Source organism: Desmodus rotundus, chromosome 12, assembly GCF_022682495.2.
Source record: "Desmodus rotundus isolate HL8 chromosome 12, HLdesRot8A.1, whole genome shotgun sequence".
Classification (NCBI taxonomy): Eukaryota; Metazoa; Chordata; class Mammalia; order Chiroptera; family Phyllostomidae; genus Desmodus; species Desmodus rotundus.
In genome coordinates this window covers 57,393,528-57,421,470 of record NC_071398.1, presented here as the reverse complement: position 1 = coordinate 57,421,470, position 27,943 = coordinate 57,393,528, and positions in this window count along the sequence as shown.

The following is a 27,943-nucleotide window of genomic DNA, read 5'->3' as shown; positions in this document are numbered from 1 at the left end:
AATCTGACATTTCCAGCTTGAAGTTTCTGCCTCCTTCATAGATGCCTAACCTGCCTGATCTCTGTGCCCAGCACATGAGTCGTGTATTGTCACCCGAAGACTGTTACATAGGGTGCTATATTGTACTTGTTTTACAGATGTGCTCACTAAAGTTCACTGAGATTTGTACAGTCAAGGACCATGAACTGATTATTAGGTTTGTCTTTCCCCACCCACACCTGTTCTCCACCTTGCTTACCCTGTTCTGCACCTCAAAAATTGACCCTATGGAATACATCCCTATGGGCACTTCCCTTGGCTGGGTTTCACCAATGGAAGCCACTGGTAGATGAGAGTACAGGAGGAAAGAATGTTTTAGGTGTTTCTTTCCTGCTTCTGCCTGCTTGAGACTTTGGAAGGGGCTGAATCTCTCCATGACTATGGTTGCTACCCACTGGCCGCTCTTCCAACTCCTGGTGTTGGAGCTCTTCCTTCTCCCTTTCCTCTTATTCCTCCTCGTCCGTGCCAGCTCCCAGGGAAATTAGTGGCTTACTGCAAATATTGGTCTAAGATGCTTCAACATCTCTTGCTTTCCTTAACCCTGCCCTTACTCTCCAAGTAATTTCTTCCTTAACTCCCTTTATTTGAAATAACTAAGTTCAGGTTTGTTTCTGATTAAAGTTGTACTCTTGAAGAGGGAGAGTTTGACACACTCTCTGTTCTTTCTTACTCCATCATTCAAATACTTACACACGGACCTCTAAGGCGTACACCCTGCACTACAGGTGCAAAAATCTCATTGGGGACTGCTCTTCATAGGTGCAGGGATTGAAGATGTGTGCTTGGGCACAGAAAATCATATCATGTTCAGTAAAAAATAAGGTAGATATATCTTCACTAAACAGTCAAGGCTCAAGTGGCAAAATGATACCCAATAAAGCAACTATCAATATAGGAAGCAACTGAAAAATTTACCTTTACTGATGAGATACACACACATTACGTGAACCGATTAGAGGACCTGAAATTAATGCATTGACGGAGTCTAAGCTCCCATGTAGTAGAGGCTCTGCATAACGTGAAGACTCAGAATGGACAGGGTGAAATGATTTCTCTGCTGAGACGGGGTTTCTACCTTCCAGCCATTTGGACTGTTTTAAGTGAACTGATTATGAAGTTAATACAAAGGAAAAAAGGGGTAGCCTTATATCACTCATTATTAATAAATCAAGAATAAAGACATGAGACAGGCATTTCCAAGAAAATAGAAAAAAAATGCAATGCTAAAAGAATCATTATATTTTGATAGAGCGTTTAGCTAAACCTAAGCTGCCACTGTTACTTAGGAAAATCTGATTTAACTTAAACATATCAAAGAAGCAAGAGCCTGGGTGTTTACAAGCAGAGATGAACAGATACTGTCGAGAGAAAAGCATGGAATGCTATCTGTGGAAGTTTTCAAGGAGAGACCGAAAGAAATGGATTCTATCTAAGCAAGCATCAGATACTGAATTTAAAGAAAATAAATGGTTTTGCGTTAGATAGATATCTGCTTGGAAAACATAACACTCACTATAAAAAAGCGAGTGACGAAAGACTTTTAAGCAAAAGGGGAAAAAAACTAAAAGAGAGAGAATAAAGGAGGTAAATACCATTTGGCCACAAATAGACAGGCTGAGGACATTGTTCCAAAGCACTACCAATTCAACAGCAAGTCTCTCATTCAGAAACTCCACATTTTTAATTTTGCTATACCTAGACAAATTTCTGTTGAGCGTTCACTTTTCTTCTCTCATGAAAGTCTGTCAAGCTCCTAATGACCTGTCTAGGTAGGTCGAGCAAGACAAGTCTTGGCTAGTCGTCGTTAATTGCTTTTTTGGCAGGAAAGGAAGAAACCTGTGTCCCTGACATTGGCCATGGATCAGGTATCATGCCTGGACCTTCATATGCATTAATGTGTCTCAGCCAACCTCAAAACAGTTCTGTGGGTCACACACACGTACACCTTTCAGCAACTACACCCTTTGCCTTGATATACATTTTTCATGTAACTTTTCTCATGAGGAAACTCCCAACTGTGCTAACTATTCAAAGCATAAGATTGCACGTTTGGTACGCCCTCCGTATGTACAGACAGATGTGTCGGTAGACAAAACAGCGTGTGGGTCATACTCCAGAGAGTGACTAGCACGTATTTTCCATTTAGTACACAAACAACAAAATATTTAACAAGAACAAATGTATGTTGTCCCAAACATTCCATTTTAAGTAAATTCTCTGAAACTTAATAACCCCAGGGAACAGCTGCCAAATACTTTTATGTAAACAACTAATTTCAGACAGCTTGGGTGGACATCTCTGTTCTCATGTTATACGTGAATCATTTAAGGGAAGGAGAGGTTAAGTGGCTTTACCTACGTGGTTTCCCCAGGATTTCAAGTTAAGGATAGATCTATGATCACCTTCTCCCCCCCCCAAATATTCTGTGTTTTCTAGTATTCTTTCTATTGAACACGTGGGGAGTCTTTGGGATAAGGTAGGAATACTGAGGTGTAGATGCTGATTTTTAATTGAATGCCACTGGTATCTCTCTTTCACTGACATTACTTTTCTATTACTAGACACGAGAAAGTCTCTAATATTATTTGGAGAAACTGTGTAATAAACATTTGTTGTAGCACTTGATTATGTGATGGGATTATAGAATAAATTTTTGATCTCATAGCATAGAAGGGTATGTTTTGAATTCCATGACACATTAGAAATTCATTTAGGTTTCAAAAGATTACCTCCTGCTTTATTTTTATTGCCCAAGAAATAATATATTTCATATAAGAAATAACCAGAACACACATGTTAATTGATAAAAATCATTTTTGCAACATTTATCTCACATCATAGATAAATTTAAAGGAAAGTGAAAAAGTAAGAAACAGGGCTTTAAAGAAAATCATGGGAAATACATGTAAAAAGAGGAAGGAGGCCCTAAATCAAGCACCCTCGCCCTATTTTTTCTCTAACCTTCTAACCTCTCTAACATTCTCTCTGCCTAGTTTCTGATATTTTCCCCCATTTTCTTCAGATGCCCTTCATCAAAAGTTTCTTTAATTTTTGCAAATTGGTATTTCTGGGCCTACAGGAGAATGTTCCAGGAGTTTGTGGAGCTGTCTCTTTGATAAACACTGGACCCCCTCCAGGTTTATAGATGCTGCTACTTTTGGGAAGGAAAAGAATAACACTATAAATAAAACTAACATATATGATGAAATTAAAAATATATGTGTGTTTTCTGAGAAAAGACAAAGCCTCCAAAGGATTTCTGTGACTTCCTTGTCCCCAGAATCCTGGACAGTGAGTTCTCACTTGTCTGTCCTCAGGCTCTCATACAGAGAGTCTGGGAGCTGTCAGAGGAGCTGAAACGGTTGTTAGAATAGGGTCCTGAGGAGTCACAAGCCTTTCATTGCAAATAATAGTCTCTGAGGAACTTCACCTTTCAGGACATCCGATGTTCACATGAGAGACAGCAGAGTTCAACTGTTTCAAACACAATCTTTCTCTGAAATGTGTTTCAAAGACGCTCCCGGGCTGGCTCAGAGGCAGAGACAGCTGGTCCTCATTGTCCATCAGTCAATCAATCAGGCGCAGTCCGGTGAATAGCAATCATTATGCTTTGTGAAATGAATTATTCCTGTATTTCAGAAGTACAAAACGCTCTCCGAGAGCATTCCCCGACAGAATAGAACATACGACAGATTTCAGTCTACGTACTTTATTCTTAAATAGTGAGTCTGAAAGATAGCAATTAAAATGGCCGTATTGCCATGAGTTGCGCCTTGCCTCAGAACAATTGAGCACAAAAATTTAATGATACATTTCACTTACTGTAAAGTAAGAGAAAGGTCATATAAATGGCTGAAACGTCAAAATAAACTATATTACGGTAATTGAAATACCTTCCTTATTAATTTTTAAAGATAAATATATTTGATAGCATCACAGTAGGCACAATATAGGATTATTATTTTCCTCTATTTCATCTGTGGATACCAGCAGAGACTCCATAGATGCCAATAGTAATATATTCTTAACTTTGTGTGAAATACTGTGCATAATCATTGGCATATGAGAAACGACGATGGCTCGTCTCCTCTCCCCCCTCTGTGCTGCCTCTCAGGCTCTACCTTTCTTGTTTTCTTAGTAATTCATTGAAAAGTACCTCAAGGAATTTCTTGTTTTGCTTTTGAAGTCAATTTAATTTTCTAAAAAATTTCAAAGTAAAACTTCCACTTTTTTCGTGGATTTTACATGTCTATGTGTGCATATACAAATTACACACCTGCAATTTCCAGATAAATGCCAAGTTTTCAAACAAAATTTAAGCTAGAGAATTGACAAAATGATTAATATTCTAGGGGAAAAAAACCATGTTGCTAAGGCACGGAAGTGGCATTTGTATCCTGTGGCGGCTGCTCCATTCTTTAGCTTGGGAGACAAAGGTCATGTTGGGGACAGGTGCTGCAAAGCTGAAATTTACAGTGACTATCAGAATCAGAGAGACAACGAGCCACCTTAATAAACCTCTTTCAAGGGTGTTCATGTGTGAACTTGAGAAGGTAGAGGCTAGCTGACTGAAGGGGTGATGCAATGGGTTAAGCACATGAAAGAAGGTGCACCGTGGGTGGGTGTACCCTGAATCACAGGTGGACGAACACTGTTGATCAATGGAGACTTTTTTGTTAAACTTTACATCAAACAGGTGGCTAGACCTGGCAAGTAAATTCTATGTTGGTTAGATCTGAAGATACAGGGATGGCTGTTTACTTTTTTCCATAAGATAAAAGACACATTTTTCATTTTCACCAATAACTTTATTGATTTAGGTATTTTGAGTATGGTGCTATCTCCCGCTATTGGCTTCTAGTGGGTAGAGGCCAGGGGTGCTGCTAAACATCTTCTGATGCACAGGACAGCCCCACAGCAAAGAACTATTTGGCCAAAATGTCAACAGTACCGAGAAACTTCACAAACCACTTTGGACACGTTTGATTAGTCACAGCACCTTCTCCATACACTGCACACATCTTTTTTGCGTTTCGATTGCGTTTTTACCTTTCTTGAAATAATAAAGCTTAATATGCCGAAAATGTTGTGTACCTTCTTTCATCTTCAATATTAAAATGGCTGCACAAAAATTCACCAATGTTAATGTTTTTTTTTTTTTACCGAGTGCTGATACGACAGCTGTCACAATACGACCTAACAAAATTGTTTTGAATGAAGTTAAAAACAACTAAGCACTGCTAGAGCCATTCTTTGGAAAAAACTAAATGAACTTTTCAGCCAGCCAATAAAATTCTTTCTCAGTCTAGTTGATTTTAACTCACAGGTATAACTAAGCAAAATCCCCCCCCTCCCCGGCAAAATCATGTTTATGAGGGGCAGACATTACTGTTAAGGGTGGTCAGGCCTGGGCCAGAAAGTGCAGAGGGGATTTCCTGTCTCTCCTGTCCTCTCATTGCATCTAGAGTTTCACATGCACGAGTACCTCTCGTGTATTAGCTTCTGTGTGAGTCGTGAATGATCGAATTGGAAATGTACATGAAGTGGCTATTCTGCTCATTGCCTCCTGTTTGTGTTGCTATGATTTATTCAGTTCTGCGTAAGACTCTCCGCTAGCTCAGATCTAACCTAGCCCTGCCAAAAAATTTAGATATGACCTGGTAATGTAGATTTGAAAAGGAATACCGAAGTCAATCATTATTCCATGAATGGAGTCGATTATACTAAAGGACCAGTTAGAGTCGTTCAGGAAGTACATACATGTTTTCTGACTTCTGCCCAGTACTTTCCCTTCCTCAATCTGCTATTCTTGGCGAGACGTTTCATTGTATCAATAAAGGAAATGATTAGACAGAATTGTGCTTAAATATGCCTAATGGATTTATTCCAAAAATGAAAACCAGGTTTCAAACCCATCACAATATTTTACAAAGAGAAAGTATAGCCCTTTTCCTACTTTTTTTAATTGTGTAAAATACATATAACATGAAATTTCCATTTAACCATTTTTAAGTGTACACGTTCAAAGATATTAAGAACATTCATCGTGGTATATATCCTTCACCACCACCCATCTCCAGAAATGCTCTCCTCCTGCAGACCTGAAACTCTACAACCCATTAAACAATAACTCCCCATTCTGTCCTCCCCACACCCTCAGCAATCTTTTTTCCCCATCTCTATGGATTTGACTATTCTAGTTTCTTCACACAAGTGGAATCGTAGAGTGTACTTGTCTTTTCGTAACTGGTTTACTTCCCTTATTGTAATATCCTCAAGGTTCATCCATGTGGAAGCGTGTGTTATGTTAGTATTCCCTTCCCTTTTAAGACTGAATAACAGATACTCTATTGCATGTATACACCACATTTTGCTTATCTATTCATGTGTTGATGGGCAGCTGGGCTTATGCCCCCTTGTAGCTATCATGAATAATTACCATGGGTAATGGGTAGATATTACAGATATCTCTTTGAGACTCTGCCTTCAATTCTTTGGGGCGTGTATCTCAAGTGATCTGAAGGAATTGTTGGATCACATGGTAATTCTATATTTAACTTCTTGGGGTACCACCACCATGCTTTCCACAGTGGCCGCAGCACTTTATGTGCCCCAAACCATGCACGAGTGTCCCAGTTTCCCTCTGTCTTCTCTAATACTTCCCTTCTGTGTTATTTTTACGTGTAGGCATCCTAGCCGCTGTGAGGTGACAGCTCACTGTGATTTTCATTTGCGTTTCCCCAAGAGTCACATAGGATGTGTTTCCATGTGCTTATTGGCTCTTTGTGTATTTTCTTTGAAGAAATGTCTATTCAAGTTTGTTGCCCTTTTTTGAATAGGGTTGGTTTTTTTTGTTCTTGTTGAATTTTAGTTCTCTCTATATTCTGTATATTAATCATTTATCAAATATATAATTTGCAAGTATTTTTCCCATAGGGTGGGTTTAATTTACTCTATCAACAGTATCTTTTAATGCACAAGTTTCATGAAGTTCAATCTGTTTATTTTTTTCCTTTGTTGCCTGTGCCTTTGGTATCACATAGGAGAAATCACTGCCAAGTCCAATGCTGTGAAGCTTTTGACTAAGTTTTCTTCTGGATTTTATAGTTTTTAGCTCTTGTGTTGAGATAAGGGTACAAATTTATTCTTTTCCACATGGATAGCCAGTTTTCCTAGAATCATCTGTGGGGGAAAAAAGATTCCTTCCCTATTGGAGCACCTTTTCATAGCTTAAATGTGATTGTGGAATAAGTAGGTCAGCTATACCATAAAGAACTTTTTTCTTGATAACCCTTAATAGATTTTTTTCAAACTTAGCAGGACACTACATTTATAGTGTTTCTGATACAGAAGCATTGATGACTAAAAACATAATTAAATTAAAAAATTTAGTATCAATTGTAGCCACTTCTATAAATCCTCACCAGGGGACAATTTTTCATTGCTTTGAGAGAGAGAGGAAAGGGGAGAGAGAGAAACAGCAATGTAAGAGAGAAACAAGGACCAGATATCTTCTGCTCAATCATATGCACCCCAGCTGGGGATCGAACCTGCAACCCAGGTACATGCCCTGACAGGAAATCAAACCTGCAGCTATTCAGTGTAAGAGACAACACTTCAACCAATTGAGCCACAATGACCAGGGCTCGATGACAGCCATTTTACAAGCCAATGTAAATTAGTTTTTTGTACATAGTAAATTCATTTCTCTTAGGTTTTTACATATTTCTGTATATTTAACCACGGATGGTTCACAAATCCACTTCACTAGATATACACAAATACAAAACTCTTCAAACACTATGCACTTATCAGCTCATCTATTCTTTTTGCGTCCACATGTTCAAGTAGCTATTATTGTGAACCTATTAAAGGACAAAGCATTGTGAGGGGTCCTGGGGACACAAAGGTAAAGAGACCAGGTCTTGGCTCTCAAAGCCGCTCTACATAAAAATAGGTAAAAGTTCTACAATGTCGTAGGAGCTACTATTAAGAAATATTAAGATTGTATGGGAGACATCCTCAGCTTAAAGAAAAAAATATCAGGAAGTATTAGAGAAATACGGCCTTAGCTGGACATAGTATACTGTACCATACACATACACATATATATACAAAAACCATATTATATACATACACAGTAATGTAGTATATATGGTGCAATATATGTGCACTAATATATATAATAATATGTATCTATAAATATTTGAGATATATAATTATTAATTTTCTATATTAAAAGCATTTCTAGTATTTATATGACAACAGGCAAGGTACATAAACACTACCACACCATAATAAATATCCACCAAGTTTCCTAAAATAATTCATGAGATTAGTTTTTAAAACTTTATAATTTCTTTGTTATAAATCCCTCTCCTTCTCTCAAAGCAGTAAGCTTCAAATTTCGATTCTTTACACTACAGACTCTTGTTCTGATGAGAGAGAAAAAAAAAGCTTCTGCATCAAGAACAAGATGCAGCATTCCCATTAAAGATAAATCTTCCTTTGGAATTACATCAAAGGAAATGGATTCCCAACGAGCCTGTCCATGCGTGGCACCCTAATAGCCAGTCACCTTTTGCTAAAGCTATCCTTTTAGAGAACCATAAAGCAGGGGTAGAAAGAACAGAGCTGTGTGAACAGTAGCCCATTAACAAAGAGCTCAGAGAAGACCTTTAATCTCTCAGGTTTGATATATACTCAAAATATAGGTGTTGGTCTCCTCCAGCAATTAAAGCTGCCTTCTTTTTTCTCAACCATCCCGATAAATCCATTAGGTCTCTGAGGTGAGACAGAACCAACTTTGTGGCATAATCAGACCTTTGCCCTCTAATGCTCCCTGGTCAGAGGCTGCTGTTCTACTGGAGAGCCTTTCTTAGGGCAGGTCCAAGTGAGTCTCGTCAGTGCGGTGTGGCATGGCGTGGCGTGGTGTGGCATGGTGTAGCGTGGTATCATGTGGCGTGGTGTGGTGTGGTGTGGTGTGGTGTAAATATGGATGAGGAGCACCACCTCACTGAGGATATTTGGGAGGTCATGAGGCGTTGAGTATAGACGTCCGACTCACTCCCACTAGCCTTTTAGGAGCTTCCAGTTTTAGTGTAGAGAAAAATGGGAGAGACCTTTCTGGCCTGAAATCAATGAAGGTGGTACATTTTCTTAGCAGTGAGAATTGGCCAGAATGAAAGACCATTACGACACTAAATAGCTTGGTTTTAGTTCTGCTTAACCACCTCCCCTAAGAAAATTTGCTACATTTTATTATTTACCAAGTATGTCCTAAGAAAATAACTGAAACACATTATGGCTTTTTTTTTGGCATGTATTTCTACAAGAGGATTTAAATTTGACATGTGGCAATATAGTAAAACTCTTTAATAAGATTTGCAAATGTTAATAATTGAATGCTTTCAAAATCAATTGAATTAAGCTTACTCTTCAAAAATTAATGACTTAGAGTAGATGCTCAAATGGAGCCAGATACAAAATACAGCTTATGTGACACACGAAAAAGTCAAGTAGACAGAAAGGGCCCTGTTCCAAAATGACTCTTCATTACAAATGGTTAATTTGTCCAAATTTCAACTCCACCCAGCTCTTCTCCCCCAGTGGGTTCCTTCTCTTGTTCTCCTGCAGTCCCTCACTCGTTCCCTTTCTAATTTTCTCCCTCTCCCTCCTGTTCTTTTGGGAACATTATTGAAAAGAATCTGAGTACAAAGCGGGGCACTTAGCTAGAAAATGTAAGTAAAGTTTCTCCCTTTCCAGAGATTTGGAGACTTTGTTAATGGGTAGTGACACTTGAAACATTCCGTGGTCTTTAAAAATCAAAGAAAACTCTTCCATAAAGACATGAATGCCATTCTTTACTCTCCAATAATGCCTAATAGGACTTGACAAATGCTCCTTATGTAACTCGGTCCTTAGGAATAAAGAATACAAGTCTTAGCTGGACTCACCAAAGGAAAACACGGAAACCTACCCACTGCCTTCGTTCCTACCACTTGACACACCAGCCTTACCGCCTGCCTGTGACTGTAAGTTGTATTGGAACACAGAGAGAAATCGTCAGATGGTGAATATAAGCTCCAGCTACGGTTCTATTATCAAAATAAAACTATTTGCTGTCTGAAATCACATACTTCAGTCTTCGTTACGGAAATTGGCTGAGTCCGAACGTTCCCTTCCATTTTTTGATCCTAGGCAAAGGCATCCGCCCATCATAGCAAAGCTCCACATTTAAAAACCATTTGGGCAACAGTAAATTATGAAATCCCCAGCTTCCCAGCAAATGGATCCCTAAACTCGAATTTGTAAAAGGCCTCCCTCTTTCCTCCTCTCCTCCTCAGCCCGGCCCGCCACCGCCTCTCACTGGGAATGGCTGTCACCAGGTTTCAGCTGGCCAGACTCCCCTCTCTGTTTGCTTCTTTAATCAGCCTATCTTTCACACTGTCAAGAGTTTTATTCCTAAAGCAAAGATTAAATTATATAGCAACTCAGCTTAAAAACATCGAATAGCTTTCAGATGTCTGGATCGCGTCCAGATCTCGCAGTGTGCCAGCTTCGCAGTCTCTTCCCAGCCACTCCACCACCTGGTTGCTCCTGCTTATTATTTCAAACTTAGCCAACATAACGGTGTCCTGAAATATTATTATCCTCTGGGATGTCACTGCGACTTCAGTGTTTCTGTTTCTTTTTTTTTGGTGGGAGGGAGGTGTCATTCTCCTACATTTCCTCCTAAAGAACACTTGGTAATGCCCTGCTCTGAGATCCAGAGAAGTAGCCCTACTCTGAGGGCTTCTCTGCCCCAGCCCTCTTCCCCACCCACACTCCTCCCTGTGAGCACCTGTGACTCTGGGTTACAGGTATTTGTTTCAGGTGTGTTTTCCACAGCAGAAGGGGAGACAGGCCAATGTACCATCCTCCCTTTTATTCTGTTTGCACAGAATTTTTCACAGTCTTGCATTCCTTAACTCAGAACCCATCAATTAAAACAATAAAATACCGTAACCCCAGAAGGAATATGTTATCAGTGTACTTTGTTGGAAGCTGTGTTGTTCATCATTAATAAATAATTTATTAACTACGTAACCAATTAAAAAAGGATCTGGCCTCAGTGGGCATTGAATTTTTATAGTGGAAATGGAATCACCATGTAATAAAAAAGAATTATCCATCTGTTACCAATATGCTTTGAAAATGATATGGGCTAGTTTGAAACTATCTTAATTGAGAATGAAAACCCTAAGGAATTGAATCCTTTCTGAGGTTGTTAAAAATACCCCCGCTCATTTATTTTTAAGCATTAGCATTTTCTTTTAGTAGACTAGGTAGTCAAGCTATACTGTCTCTGATCGTGGGAGACTTGTGGGGAGACAGACAGAAGGCGGCTGGGGAAGGTGGGGGAAGTAGAGAAAGAAGTCGGGGCGGGGCATGAATTCAGAGAAACACTATGTTCTCCAACTAGGCTTCCCTTTGCTGCCCCTGAGACAAGCTGCCATGGCTGTGGAAGCTGAAGAGAGAAAACCATATGAGAAAGAAGGTTTTTTACAGAAATATCCGACACCTTTTTATTTAACATAAACTTCACGGTATGAAGATTTTACGATATCTTTCTTTCTTTCTTTCTTTTTTTTTATAAAACTAGGAGAAAAGACTTAAAATGTCCTCATCGTGTTTGGATGAAACATGTATCCAATCAAACCCTTAAATATTCACTATCATGATGAATTTGTTCAGACAAGTTAACAAAAAAACAGTCAATAAATCTCAATAGAAATTGTGGAAAATTTCAAAGATGATGTAGTAAGCGCAGATGTTTGTTTCTCAGAATCTGACAATGTTATTGCTAGAAGGTAGATTAGACGTAAATCAAGTGACACTTCTTCATTTCACACAGACGCTGTTAGGAAACTGAATTCTGGAGCCATGGAATCATACTTCACGTCCCAGTTAACTGCGTGGAGCCAGCACTTGAATCTAAATCCCAGTGATTACTTGCTTGCATTTTCCCACGTTGGTCTATTCTCGTGAGATGAGTGTCTGACTCATTGCCTTATGTTCTTACAAAATATGTTCCCCAAGCCCTTTCCCTCTCTTCCCCCGAGATCTTCCTACGCGTTGGTTTCTTGACCAAGAAGCTTTCCAGGCTTCTTGGAAGTCAAACTTCTGTAAGATCATCCTCTAGTGCCTTACAAGTAAATGTAAAAAGCAAGTGTAGGTTCTAGAAGATAAGGCCCGATAACGTAAATCACACGTGCAGACGTTCAACACAGATTAGGGGGTATGAAGATGTGTAGGCAACTTGAAAATATTTCCTTTCAAGAAGAAGTGGCTACGTATTTCAAAGTTTACTGGTTATTAGACACTTTTATCATTATTGATTTGCAGTTTGAAAAATACAACCCATGACCTTTTGTCTGCAGTTCGAGAGGGATGAGCTAGAGAGACCTTGGCTGACAAAGACTGTCCATGAATTCTCAGCTCGACTCTCTCCAAAGAATGGATGCAGATCTAGTTAGGCTTTTATGAATACAAAAACATTGAGAAGACTTGCTTTTCAAAACACATCACCTCTAGGTGTATGGATTGATACACTAATGGTTCTACTACAACACACTGTGCCTCTCACATACTTAAAACCCTCCCATAAACACGGAAAGATTATCCTTGATAGAACAAATTTAAACTTACTTCAAATCACTGTTAGAGTTAGTGATATTTTGTGTTTAAAGACCTAAAATTATACTTACGTAATTATTACAATGTTTTTGACTGCGTTCCCTGTGCTGTACTTTACATCCCCATGGCTACCTGTAACTGCCGATCTGTACGTCTTAATCCCTTCACCTTTTCCACCCAGGCCCCCAGCCCCCTCCTCTCTGGCAACCATCAGTCTGTTCTAAATTTTAAAAAAATTAGATAAAGTTAAAAAACCTAAGATTCCACATGTAAATATATCAATTTCAATATTAACTGATGTATATCAACAGAATTCATCTTCTCGGTTGTAATTTGGCAAATGCATACAGTTAGATCCTTATTAAACGTGCAATTCAGGCACTGAATTACAGGGATCATTTACCTAGTTTTCACATAAGTGGGATTATATGAAATTCTACTTATATGTCTTTATACATGAAATTATATGTCTTTTCTCCATCCTTTCCAGATTCAAGGTAACTTCTGTGACGTTTTCACAGATGAAAGTTACCTTGTAAGCCTTGGGTGGAGTTTCCTGGGACTCGAGTAGGAGGAGGAGCTAACCCTTCACTGTTTGAGTTCAACAGAGAGATATTCAATGCCACAGCTCCTGCCAGCCTGTCGGTGTATTAACCTGTCATGCCTTAGCACACCTCCATGCACAAGATGCTCTGAACTGCTAGGCCACCAGTCAGCAGGCTGTGGGAAAAAAATAGGGCATGTACACATGAAACCTACAGGCTTTTACTGATTTTACTATCTGTAATATAAGGTGTGAAGATTTAGAGAAAATGGAGGAATATATTTATAGTTATTGAGCCAGGAAGCATTGTGTGAATTTTACATGCCGCCACATGCAGAGAACTGCCCAAATATCTATTCTACACATGGTATCACGCAAAATCCCCACATACTTCCTGGCTCAATAAATGCAAACATAGTCTTTCATTTTACCTAAATCTTCACAACTTAGATTACAGGTTGCTATATTCCGTAATAGTTTCATTTAACAAGCATTCATTATAATTCACTTTGTGCCAAGCCCAAAGATGAATAAACATGGCCCTTGTCCTTAAGGATGTGAAATCTAATTGGAGATTCCAACCCCTAGAAATAATTATAATATAATTTATTAAGTGCTAACATGGAAACAGACCAATGTGATATGTAAGAATGGATAAGGGGCACTTAATCCAACTTCGTTTTTCAAGGAGGCATCCTGGAAGAAAGAACAGGGGGTCTAACAAATGTGTAGCACTCGGCTACTCTGATGTTGGAAGGAAAGTTTAAACAAACTTTCCTTGAAACTTTAAAGAAAACAGCATCAGGTATAAACATCATTCTATATGACAAGCAACCTGATATTATGAGGAAATATTTTCAACATTCAGCAACTGTGAGCCATAAAGTTAAAAAATCCAAAATTCAAATAAAGCATGTTCATGTTATGTTAAACAACTTAAATGTTTGGCACTGCACGTGATGCGTGCACATGGGCACACCGTCACCTGTTGGTCAAAACAATTTCCAGTGACAGACAAGTTATGGCTGGGGGGAGGTGGGAAGGGGGGTTCCCATCTTGAAGTGGGGGCGCTGCAAAGATTTGTGGCCCTTATTGAAATCAGCCACAAGAAGCGAGCAACATGATCAGAATTATACTTGAGGTTGTGGTTCGTAGGCCCTGGGGCACTTTAGAGTCACGGTGTCTCAGTTCTTACCTACCCTGTTGGAATCTCTCAGGACAGAATCAAGAAAAATGTATCTTGAAAAAAGTTATCCAAACACATCTAAAGTATCTCTGGCTGGCGTGGCTCAGTCAACTGAGTGCCGGCTTGCAAACCCAAGGGTCGCGGGTTTGATTCCCAGTCAGGGCACACGCCTGGGTTGCAGGCCAGGTCCCTAGTAGGGGGCACTTGAGAGGCAACCACACATTGATGTTTCTCTCCGTCCCTTCCCTCTCTCTAAAAATAAATAAATAAAATCCTTAAAAAAATAAACATATCTGAAGCACAGTCTTGGTTGTGAAGTACTCTCTGCAATAGGTCGCTCTGACAGTAATATTAGGAGAATGCATTTGAGTCAAGGGTTTCCATTTTTATTTTCAATTAGTTTTTGTATCTAACAGAAATCATCCTCTCTTAAGTCAAGCAAATGACACATTGGCCATGTATTGGGGTATCTTACCTAATCCAAGGATGTTCTGAAATGCTAAGCCTTGAGAAGTACAGAAATTAGGACATTTGTGAAGAACTCAACTGTGAAAGTTAATGGATATAATTTTCTGATAAACTGTCATTAAAGTGATGTAGGTACCAAGTCTCTACATTTAACATGCAACATTCTGGGGAAAGAAAATGTGATAGGCCAATCTGTGTCACGTGTCCACTCCTGGACCAATCACGGGCAGGGCTGTTAAGCAGAGGCATGGCTCCCTAGAGTCCAGGTCTGTGGGTGAGGCAGGTAGTTGTCAGAACAAAACATCTGGTCAGCCAACCCATGGTTGTCCATCGCCCCAGGGTTCAAAGAATGCAAACGGGAGATATCTTAGGGGACTGCTGCATTAATTCAGTTTTAAGATTATAAAGAACTAACCTGTTACATAGCAAGGAGATACGCAGCCTGGAAACCAAATGTAACTTTTAAAAATATGGAAGGTTTTAAGCTATTCTGAAGCACAGAATTATAACTTAGAAAGTCAGACAATCCATTGATATTCATAGAATTAGTTTTAGGGATTGGAGTCCTTATCAAATATATAAAGTAATACTATATACATTCCAGGAATGGCACAATTAGAAAATAGAAAAACGATTTAGCAGCAGAGGAAGTGTTATCATTCCAAGGTAGTTTTAGGATTTCTTTTTTCAATTATTTAACTGATTACATAGTAGACATCCATTTATTTTTAATAAGTTTCAAATAAGTGAGCAAAATAGAACTATGAATTTAAATATAAAATGTAACCAACTAAGGATAAACTTTCTTGAAGTGATGAGTTAAGTAGCTTTCTGAAGGAGGTAGGAAGTCTGGAATGATTCAGATGTAGGAAAAGGATTAGAAATATATATATCCTGCTACTGTATAATAAGAGCACTTGGACTTGTGGTGAATGTTGAAGAAACAAATTAGAATGAGGCCTGAAGAACACTGCCAACTGTGAATATATTTTAAAGGCCTGAACTCACAGTTTAACAATCCTCCGTAGGCCCATATGGAGGCACTAAATTAAGAAGTTCCTTGGAAAGGTTGCAAAGCTTAAGACAAGAATATTTTATTTTGACAATTTTTGTATTTGCATGTTTGATGGCCGTACATGAGTGGGGAGGAAAAAGCAGTCATTTCTGGTATTTCATCAGAGCTGCCCAGAACAAAGATGTAAAGAGGTCCATAAAAAGAAAAAGGAGAACTAGATTGCCTTGATGTACTCACTTTCGTTTTGAAAGATCACACAGCTTTTTCCAGGTTTCACAGCCTGACATATAGAGATCACTTCAACCTCTCCTGAAATACAAGCAGCCTAAGGGTGAAACTCACCTGTTATTAAACTGCCTCTGGCGGCAGCAGAAAATGGTTTAGTACAGAAAATAAAAGAGAAGGTCAAACCTCATTAAAAGTTAGAAGGAGAAGTTACCGCAGGGCTAGTGAATCCCGAGGAAGAATTCATTCCAACAAACTGAAACCACTTTATTTGAGAGAGACAATGGCATTCGGGGGAAAATCTTCCATTCTCTGAGGAACCAAGGAAGTAGATACATAGGAACCAGGCCAGTAAAATGCAAACCCCCGTGGCTTTGTAAAAAGCATCTCATTTCCCTCCTTCCCATGATGCTAGTGTTTGGGGTGGGATGAGAGTTGGTGAAAGGGACTCTTCTATCAGAAAAACAAGGAATTGCATAAAAAAATAATTTTGCTATTGTTAGAAGCATGAATTTGAAAAAGTTATGGTTTCTAGATTTAACCACATGGAAGAAGACTTTAAATGATATAAGTCTTGAGGTCACACATCAGCTCCATAAGAAATGCTCATTAAAATAATCCTTCCTAGTCCTTTAAGTCTCCCTTGTTAGACTGAATAGCACAGCAAGACAATGTAGGGGATAAATAATCTAAACACTAGTCACTGATTAAGAGGAGGTGAGAAGTACACATTTCCAATTCCATCACAGGATTTCTTTCTTAATCCTAACATCCCAAAATTTAGAAATGATCTGTGGGGAAAAAAAAGTTCTGCAGTCATTATTTTGCTGATATAAATATTGTCTATTGAATTTACCTAAGAGAAAACTGTCCTTTTTGGAAAATACACATATATGTGCCTCACAGTCACAGGGATCCACCCGGAAGAGAGGCAATAAGAGAAACAGTTGTGAGCGATCGTAGCTAGATTACTAAAATTCGATCACCTCACTTTTTGGAGAGACGGAGTAAGAAACCCCAGCGAGTTCGGAATGGCTGCTTGCCAAGAAGTCGGTTGGCTGGTCTCCTTCAGAGTCTATCGCTCAGCTCCTTAGGCTGGTGAAAAAGAGCCAAGACCTCTCCACTTCATTCCACCAACTTCGGACCCATTGTAGGGCCAGTGGTGAGGAGCACCAGCTTCCGATTTCACTCGAACACATTCCAGGCTGCGCATGATAAACTGGGAGAATGTGAGGACCCACGTCTCTGGTTTTCTCTGCATCCAGAAAAAAAAAAAAAAAGTAAAAAAATAAAAAGAGAACAAAACAAATCAAATTATTGAATCATTGATTTTCTGGAAAAATTCCCAGTTAAGATGCATTTGTTTTTGTTTGTTTTGGTTTTTGGTTTGTTGGCAGGCCATCTGTTTTCTCATCAGAAGTTAGCTGCAAATACCCTGACGGATACACACAGATGTGTCTTTGAACTTCCTTCCCTCTGTTTAGGATCTCGTCCCTTCCTCTCTCCTCTTCCGGCAACACCTTTGCTTGTCCTTCATGCAAACATTTTTCTAGCCCGCTATTTATTATTGTCTCAAAACTTTGTTCATCTCTCTTGGTACAAATGATTTTTATAAACAGTGTATTGAAGTCTAACACATATACTGAAAAGTATGCAAGTCGTCGGTGTATAATTATCACGTCGTAGAAATATTTATGTACATTCTGTCCAAATAGAGAAAGAAAATGTTAGGGCACTGCAAGAACACCTCTTGTTCCTTTCTAGTTACTATCACCTTCTCCCTGGAAGTCATCATACCCTAGTGTCTAACGCTGCCCACTAGTTTTGACTGTTTGAACTACGAAATGGAACACGAGGTTCTGCAATCTCTTGTGCGTAGCTGCTGTCTCTCAGCATTACGCTTTTGATATCCATCCACACTGCTCACCGTAGTTCTAGGTTGGCCCTCTCCTGCCGGATTATGTTAGATAAAATGGATAAATCCCAGTTCATTTTCTGTTCTGAAGTGGATGGATTTCTGACGATTACAAAAATGCTCCCATAAATATCCTTGTCTGTGTCGCACACTATTTCATCTGTGTTCCATATCCAGCAGTGGAATTTCTGAGAAGTAAGACACATTTAGATTCTGCTTTAGCAGACACTAACCAAGCATTTTGAAAGCTGGTTGTACCATTTTACATTTCCAACAGTGTTGGAGGGCTCTGTTTGCTCCATAGTCCAGATAATGCCTGTAAAATATTTTTTATCAAACTACAAATTACACTGGATTAAAAAAAAGTGAAATAGTAGAAAGAGACAGCAAAAATAGCAAAAGAAATAGCAAAATATTATATTTTTTGTAATGAAATAGACAGGATCCCATTTGGACAATAACTTGTTCAGATTCTCCATTCTTTCATCTGGTAGGTTTTCCGGTGGCCACTTACATCTCTGTTATGACTAATAATATCTGTATGAAATCATGCCATTTCTTCCCTGTCTCGGTTCATTGATAACATTATGCATCAGTTAAATCTGTGCACTTGTAGAGTGAAAGGGGGAGCTAACTGAATGCTAGCTCTTGACACACCTATTTATAACACTCCTCTCAGCAAATATGCTGGTTTCACCAGTAACTTCCAATAACTTGCTAGAATTGTTCCCCACCCCCCACTGCCATCAACCACAGACCACAGTTTTTATCTTCTAATAGTATGCGTGGCCACATGTTCTCTCCATCCTACTGATCAGCAGTGTATGTCAACCTCTATAATTTAGACCTACAACTGGTGATTTGTCAGGGTTGACCAAATTCACATTCTATTATTTAACCATTGTCAATCCTTATAATTCATAAATAAATTGGTTGATCTACATATTTTTTCAATGAACACTGCAGTAGTTCACTATGTTTATATCTCCTTCATGGTGGAGAAAACACCAGAACCTGTATGACTCATAGAATGTTACCATCATCACAGCTGAAAGAACTTTCCTTTACTCATTCCCTTCCTTGCTCTCTTACTAGACTGAGTTCTGAAAGGGAACAAACCTAGTTTATCTTCGTATGAACAGTGACTGCTCAGTGCCTAGATTGTATTGAATTTTGATTATTTTTACTTAATGTGCTATGTGTTGACCCTTTATTAAAAATCTGTTCATTTGAAATGTGTGGATTCTTATTTAGTTTCATATCTTGTGTAGCCTCTTATCATTGACTCATTAAAAATCTGTAACTATCATTCTCCACATGACCTCATGAACAACGGGGGAGAAGGGTCTATAGGAGCTACTATAAAGGACACAAGGACAAAATCAAGGGGGAGGGTAGAGGTGGGGTGGGAGGTGGGACTGGCTGGGGTGGGGTGGAGGGATGGGGAGAAAATGCAGACAATTGTAACTGAATAAAAATAAATAAATTAAATTAAAAAAGTCCTCTTGAGCTACATACAGAACTTTCTCTTGAAATAGTTTATTTCTATAATACTCACTATGTAACAAAAATCATAAAATAAGGGTCTAACATAAAAGCAACAGTGTCAGGATCACCTCTCAGATATGCTCAACAACTTTGTGAAATAAACTTATGCTGATAAATTGAGCTGCTTTACAATTACTTATCACTTCATGAACTTGATGTGATTTTAGAGATTTTCCTTTGCCCTAATATTCTACTAAGATTTTATGGTTCCATAATTTTCATTAGACAAACTTTATAAAACATATTATGAAATGTTTTATATGTTTTATTAGGTTTGAATTATATGTTTATAGACTGATATTGATAATTATGGTAGCATTGTAAAATAATTTTTCTCTATTGATAAAATAGAGACATTTTAATTTGGTAGGTCACCACATAAATATAATCGATGATCATGCAGTCATTGGACTCAAATCCTAGCAAAATAAGAGCGCGCCTCAGAAAACAACAGAACGAACTTTGAACAGCAGGCAATCTGACCCAACACGCACCAGGTCCGAATGAAAACTGAGGATTTTCCAGAAGGTACTTCAGAGCCCTCATTATCAGTTTGACATGAGACATTCATGTCCAGGCCATGAGATTTTATTAGTTTGAAAAGCTGCGTTTTTATCTCGGCACAATCGGTGACAGGCCGTATTTTACACTGGCCAGCCACACCGCTCGATGAGGGCCCTGTGAATCTCACCAGCCTAACCCCATGTAAATGACACAGTGTCAACTCTATTTCATTCCATGTGCTAGAATCCATTAAGTGCAAGTGGGCAATAAAAACCTACTTCCGAACTCATCTGTCCCTGTGAATAATGACTATAAAAGACTCCCTTTTTTCCCCTGTAAAACAAATGCATCAAAAAGCAATAAGCAAGGTGATATTCAAATGTAATGAATGTTTCCTTCTTAGGGGAAAAGGAAGTCTATGAATTCTACAAGACTCATATTATATAATACTTCTAATTTAAGGAAAAATAAGCTACAAATGTATCCTAGGTATTAGCTCAATTATAACTTATAGCACATTTGAAAAATAGCAATTCTATCAATAATACAAAATATTTTTAGAGTAATCAGGCAGTAAGCTTAGCATCTCACGGACTGTATAAAATAAATATGTGTGTATATATAGAAGAACAATTCCAGTAATTCAGACTGCAACTGGATTTGGGTGGTACTTCACATTTCTGCAAACATAAAAAGTATTAAATGCAGAAACCATGTGATAGCATTTATAATTTACTACATTAGCCATCATTTTTAATAAAAATATAAATGATGGCAAGGATGTGATGAAATGGGAACACTCATTCACTGAGGGCAGGAGTGTAAATTTTTTCGAACTTCCGCATTCTTTGTTCTTTATCCATTCCTACCTGCTCAGTGACCACACCCGGGGGAAGACACCATCAGATCTGGTTTTTGCTCATCAGGACTAACATTCCGTTTAGAGAAGTAAACACAGAGGAAGACAGGAAATTATAAGCAAATAAATACCCCAGATAAGCGCTGATCATTATAAGTAGTTCAAATAAAGTCAGAGTGATATGAAAAAACAAACATGTGTGCATGTTTGTGTGTGTGCTTGCACGCATGCTGTATGCATGAATGAGTATGTGCACATGTATACATGTGTGAGACAGGGAACTGAGTGGAAACAGCTTGAAGCTGGAGCGTCAGAGAAAACGTGGCTGACTTTCTTTGAGGTAGTCAAAGATTTGGACACAGGGGACTCCGAGGGGAAGAGAGGGTGAGGCCAAGGGCCTAGGAGAAGCCAGAATGTGGTGAGTTCAAGGAAGAGACAAACCGGCCAGTACGGCTGAGGCCTAATGAACAGATGGGAGGAACCGTGGTAGGGGAAACAGTTGAAATACTGTGCAGAGGTAGCTTGCAGCCTGTGGCCTATTGTTCAAATAACAAGTGCTGGTAGTACTGACAACCGTACTCCTCCACAATGTTTCAAAGATCCAGTTTCCACTACTCTCCAATCTTCCCAGGCTCCTCCCACTTGAAGCCTGAACCCAGCTATCCTGTCACTCCCCTGGCATGTAAAATCCACTGATGCTCAATGTTTTACTCTCTCTCTCTTTATCCAGCTCAAGCTCCATGATTGATCATTCACTGCATTGACCTCTTTGGATGCAAAGCAAATTCCTTTCTCTCTCACCTGCTTCATTATACTTTTTTTCAGCAACACTGAAGATTCCCACATCTGTAGCCTTGACTTTCCATAGCCTTGACCTTCTGTTCCTATCTCACGATTTACATGTTAATCTGCAACTCATATCAATATGCTCAGATTAAAGGTATAATCCTTTTCCCCAAATGGGTTCCTTCCCTAACCTCCCCTAATTCAAACAGGGCGATTCCATCTTCCCGGTTAATGGGACAGAATCTGAGGTGATCCTTGACACTATTCATTCTCTCACACTCTATTTGTAATGTCTATAGATTCTATTGGCAGTGTATTCAAAATATAAGCAGAATTTATATGGTTATCCCCATTGTCACTGGTTTCCCTCTGGCTCAAATCAACATCACTTCTTACTGGATTATTTTGATTGCTTCCTACTTTTGGCTCTCACCTTTTGTCCCTGTATCTTGTTCTAGTATGATCTATCACGTCCCCTCCACTCCAGCCACACTGACCTCGCTTCTGTCTCTTCCCGGCTGTACTTCTATATCTCTCTGGGATTCATTCTAGCACTTCCTTTGAAGCTATTTTCAAAAGCAGCCTTCTCAGTTAAGCTACCATGTGGAAAACGCAACCTCCTATCCTAATCGGCACTCTTTCTCTGCTTTAGTTTTTCCTATCCAATTTTCTAACACACTGTATAATTTACACATTCAATATTTTTGTAGGCCCCAGAGCTTTAGTTGTATGTGGGCAATAAATTTTTTGCATTTTGCTCACTGTATTCTAAATGCCCTGGGGGCTATCTGGCACATAGTAGGTGTTAGAGTTGAAGAATGAATGAATGATTATGAGAAAACGTTTGCTTTGTACTGTACAGAAATGTTTTGACTTAAGCCATGTACAACTGTATGTGGACAAGAGAGTGAAAGGAAAATTACCCTGTTGGCCAGTGAGTATGTTTTCCCTGTGAGAATCTAAGTGCACTTTTTTCTTCTTTCCTTTTTACCTCTGAGCATTTCTCATAACAGATGTGTATTACCTTGTTATGGTGAAAAAATAAATAAATAACTATATTTCACTTCTTTACTTACTGGACAATGTACAGGTATGTACAAATAGCAAACATGTTGCATAAATAACAATGCATAAAGGGGAAGGGTTGTTATTACTCCCAGCTATTCGATTCCTCTGTTATATTTTTAACTATCCAGAAGCCAAGCGTGAAGACAAACTTTAGATTTAGAACACTAGCAAAGATCAATACCACAATGTGATGTTGAAGTAATTGCAATAATGAAAACATTAATTCAGTATTGAAATTTACAAATGATATATGACTTGGAGGGGAAATATATTAATTAAAATTTTAAGAAGCACCATGTTCATTTTTTGTTTGTTTGTTGTTTTTTGTTTGCATTGCACCACATCCTGTAGTAAAGATTTTGTGCTAAAAAAACCGGGGGTTCCATAATGAGATGGCAATAAAATATGAATCATACCGCAGGGCAAATAAGAGATAAATAAAATACTTCTATCTTTGGAAGATGAGAATACGCTGGTCAACTGAATTTTCTTGGTTTCGATTTGTCTAAAGGGTTTTACTTTTTCTTTTATTCATGCACGCATGCACTACACATTGCCTGAGCTCTAGGGTCCAGCACTGTGCCGGGCACTGCAGATAAAAAACCAGGATAAAATAGTCTCAGCTTCAGGGAGCTTTCAGGCATGAAGAAAAAGCCAACAATGCATAATTGAATGTGATGTAGTAGGCACTACGTTAGAAGGCTTGCAGGCGTCTGCTGTGTGTGTTCATAGGCCGGTCCTTAAGTCAGTTAGGTTCAGGAGCTGCCTCCTACTGACAACGGAATGTTCTCAGTCTGTCTGGTGCATTCAAGAGCAACAGGTGTTCATTGACTGACTTGTGGTAATTTTGTGTTATCATCCATAGCGTCACTATTTCTTTTTTTAATTTTTATTTATTGATTTAGGGAGAGAAGAGGGGTGGGGAGAGAGGGAGGAGAGAAAGAGAGAGAAACACTGATGTGCTACTCCATCCATCTATACATTCATTGGGTGATTCTTGTATGTGCCCTCACTGGGGATTGAACCCGCAACCTTGGCCTATTGGGACAATGCTCTAACCAACTGAGCCGCCTGGCCAGGGCCGCATCGCTCTACCACACCAGGTTGCAGGTGGCGGTGTGAGAAACTAGGCTGAATCTTTGCCCTTGACACTCCCTGAGAGTCTGTTTAACACAAAAGTCTACCGTTAGCTTGTTATCTTTTATCTGAGTTTTGGTGAAATGCAGAAAGCTCCAGGTGACTGAGCATTCTTGTTGGCGTGGTTATCAAGTAATGAGAAATAGAAGCACTTAAAAATATCCTCTCCAAACACCCACCTCTGTAAAGGATCTAGACTTGCTTTTGTTTTTACAAGCTTTTTAAGGGTATTTCCCCGAAAGCTTTTAGATGTGAAAATTCCAACTAAGTATGCAAATATTTCAAGACATATTTAAAATGTCTTTAAAAGGCCCTACACTTGACATTTAAAGGAGTAGTGGCTTTTATTTTGCATAATTGAATATTTACAAGGAAAAAAACATATCACCTCCTCAGGTCGTTCAACAGTGCACACTGATGCAGAAATACACGGCATCATCAAGATACCCATTTGAAAGTTGTTTAAATGCCAATTTTTACAGAAATGTCAGTTCAGGTATTACTTTGTGATCTATGCGATTATTTGTGGTTTTCCATTTGTGTGTAGACCTGGGTCTGACAGATAAAGAGAGCATTTCAAAAGATTTAGATTACTTCCTCTTGGATATAAGCTCGATGCCCTAAAATAAACACAGACAAAGGGCAGTTGGTTCGGAAAACAAATCGCCATGGCTGTTAGCCTGGACTCGCCCAAGGACTGCCCGGCACTGAGTGGCCATAAAAAAGATGATGAGACCCAACGTGGAGGGAAGCTGTAAATTAGAAATGGTTATTGCGGGCGTGCTGTTGAGCTATGTTTCCTCCTTCGGAATTAGGTGGAACTTGGTATTAGGTGATGGAAAAGTGAAAAATAAATTGTGAGAGTAGCTTTCTAATACCTATTACGGGAACTTCTGGAAACTAAAGCAAAAATAGTAGTTTCATCGGAAAATATATTTCATAGTAAGTTTTTTCTTCCTTTAACCATATGAAATACCTAATATACAATTACCTGTTTATTCTAACATATCTCTATGCTGCATAGATTACTCCAGGCTGGGCAGGCAGACCAGCAGAACAAGAAGTGGGTTTGGGCTATCCCCTCTGAAGCCTCGAGATCCAGGAGGGAAGGTACAATCACAGAGTATCACAGCACAGGACAGAAGGGACAGCTACCAGCAAGTTGTAGCTAACAGTCCTTGAAAGGGAGTTGATGTCTTCCATAGCTGCTTCAGGTTCAAAGGCATGTCCTCTGCCTCCTCTCCCTTACTGAACCACAGCCTTGCTTAATCACTGAACTTTGGTAATGCGCTATGTATCTTTTTCGGCTTGTGTATTTACACATAAATAGAATAGTATATTATTAAATGCTAGGATGGTCCTCACATGCAAAACAATCTCTTACCATTTCAGCATTCTTAAATATACATACCTATTTTTTTCCCAGAAGTCTATTTCCATGATAAACCCTCCCTTGTTCCCAAGCCTAAACTCACGTACTGTTGCTGCCTCTAGTTCTAATTGTGTTGCAGGGCTCGGCGTAGGCCTGGCACCTTCTGGGAGCTCTGTGCTGCCTCCTGGAGAGTGGGCTAAGTTCCCGCCTCGCTCACATGAAACCGCGTATTGCTCCACATAATGACACTTGCTGTCTGCCATAGCTGCTTATTTATTTGTCTGTGAACTACCCCTGGATTCTTCTAGGCAGAGACTGATTTCCGTTCATTAAAGAATCCCGAGTGCATAGCACAGTTCTTGACACATAATAAGTTCTCAATAAATAATTGCTGATTGAAAGAACCTTTTAATATTTTCTATAAGGACATGCATGCAATGCACAGAAATGCTTGACTCCTCAAATATTTGCATAAACTATATTATAATGTATATTAAAATAAAGATAATGCCCATGTTCAGAGACTCGAGGGTAACAGAAAGAGATGTACTCGTGATTGTCAATATAATAAAATCGATGATATTGTGAGACGGTTTTACTATAATGCTTTACTCTTTTAAAAAGTTTAGGAAACTTAAAAATTATTTAAAATATTTTAGGTGAGGATTTTAGGAACAGAAACATAATTCTGAAATTACATAATCTATAGGTTATAAACGAATGGTTTTTGCCTGAGTCAGTGAATGTGCACCAGAAAACCAGCCACGTGGCAGCAAGTGAGAAAAATTGGAAACGGAAAGATCTCTGATGTGCAGGTGCCAGGCAGTCGGGGTTTTGCACACACATTTGGTGGGCCGCGTGAGGCGGGAGCCTGGCTTTGCCCCAAAGAAAAGAAACCGTCTCTATAGACAGTTCACCAATGCCTTAGAGCTTGCACTAGTTACGAAAAAACTAGTTTACTTTCTGAAAAAAGTAAAGTCAAGATTTTGACTGAAGGGTATTGGAAAATCAGACGGCTGTCGAATGATTGTCTTTTTCATTTTCCTTCCTACTCCAAGAAATCTTTGGGGTGGCTGTTTGAAGGGTATTTTTCCCCACTGCCTGCTTTAGGCGTTCATAAAAATACTTGACAATACTATGTCCACGTCCGCTATCAGCCAATCAAAGGGCCGAGGTCACTTAGGCCACATTAAACTGAGAACGCAGGCTCTCTGCTGTCACTTGGGCCCTTTTGCAGTGAGTTTGGGCGAGTGCCAGCTGTAAATGTCGCCCGTGCCAGTCCCTGCCAGCCTGCCAGATTCCTGCGCAGCAGGCCGCAGGGCCTCGCACCCTCACGGGAAGCCGTCTTCCCAACGCCACTTTCTTTCATGCCCTAGGAATCCTGTAAGGCGGTGCATCAGACCCATTTTAGGTCACAGTGTAATTAGTGACGCTCTTGGGTTACACAGTCGCTCGAAATAGACCCCCACCCCGACTGTGACATTTGCTGGAGGGGAAGCTCTGGCCAAATGACAGGGGAGCAGTTGGTTGACAGCATATGCAAATGAGGAGGACATCGATGGGTCTAAACGTCCACAGATGCAGGAATCGACAGCTGTGGGAGCGACTGCTCGGCACAGAAATTACTGCGAGCGGCAGCGGAGTCACAGAGAGGCCTGGCCGTGGTCCACAAGGCTGTCTTCTCTTCCAGATAAGAGAAGAGAGCAGGGGGCAGTAATGGGGTGGGGGCAATGGGACAACTGTAATTGAACAACAATAAAAAAACACCAACAAAACATTAAAAAAAGAATCATGACAAATCTAAACAGAAAAGAGGACAAGTTTTCTAGTTTGGAATTAGGCACTGATGATAGGTTATTCATTTTTGAATTTAATGATGTTTTGGTTTTCCCTTCCTTGCTTTCTTTCCCATATCCTTCTGGGGATCAGATACAGCAATGACACCAGAAAACAGAAACACTATAGGATATAATGAGAGGTGAAATGACTTCGATAATCTACAACCAAGATCAGCAATTTTCAACCCGTGTGCTCAGGGATTTTTAACACATGCAGCACCCGACTGTTGAGTCAGGGGCACTGACCTCTTTTTCCTCGAATTGCCGACCAAAAGAATACAAAGATAAAAACAGTCGACACAGCAATAACTGTCTAGTGTGAATGAATCAAAATGATACCTAATTTTTTTGTCAGATCGGCAAAATATACAATACCTGTTTGGGGTCACAGAATTTGGGTGATGAGTTTATCTGTGCTATGAGATGAAAAAGGTTGAAAATCACTGACCTAGAGGAACTGAGGTTTCTGTAAGGTGTTTTCTCAATTGGGAAATGCTCTTTGCAAAACTTAAAGCCCCTTTCATGGAACCAGTTACCCAAATAAATGAAAGTAACCTTTCCTTTGTAATCACATGCAGTCTCGGTTTTGAAAAGCATTAAATGTTCCGTTAAGTAATAAATAGAGTATCTCATCAAATGAATCACAGCTGCAGTCCAGAACTAATGGGATTCTTCTTTACCTGTCCTATTTTTATAAACCGCTTCTTGGGACCCGACCAAAACACCACCGTGGATTACATAACCAGGTTCTCTGTTCTATT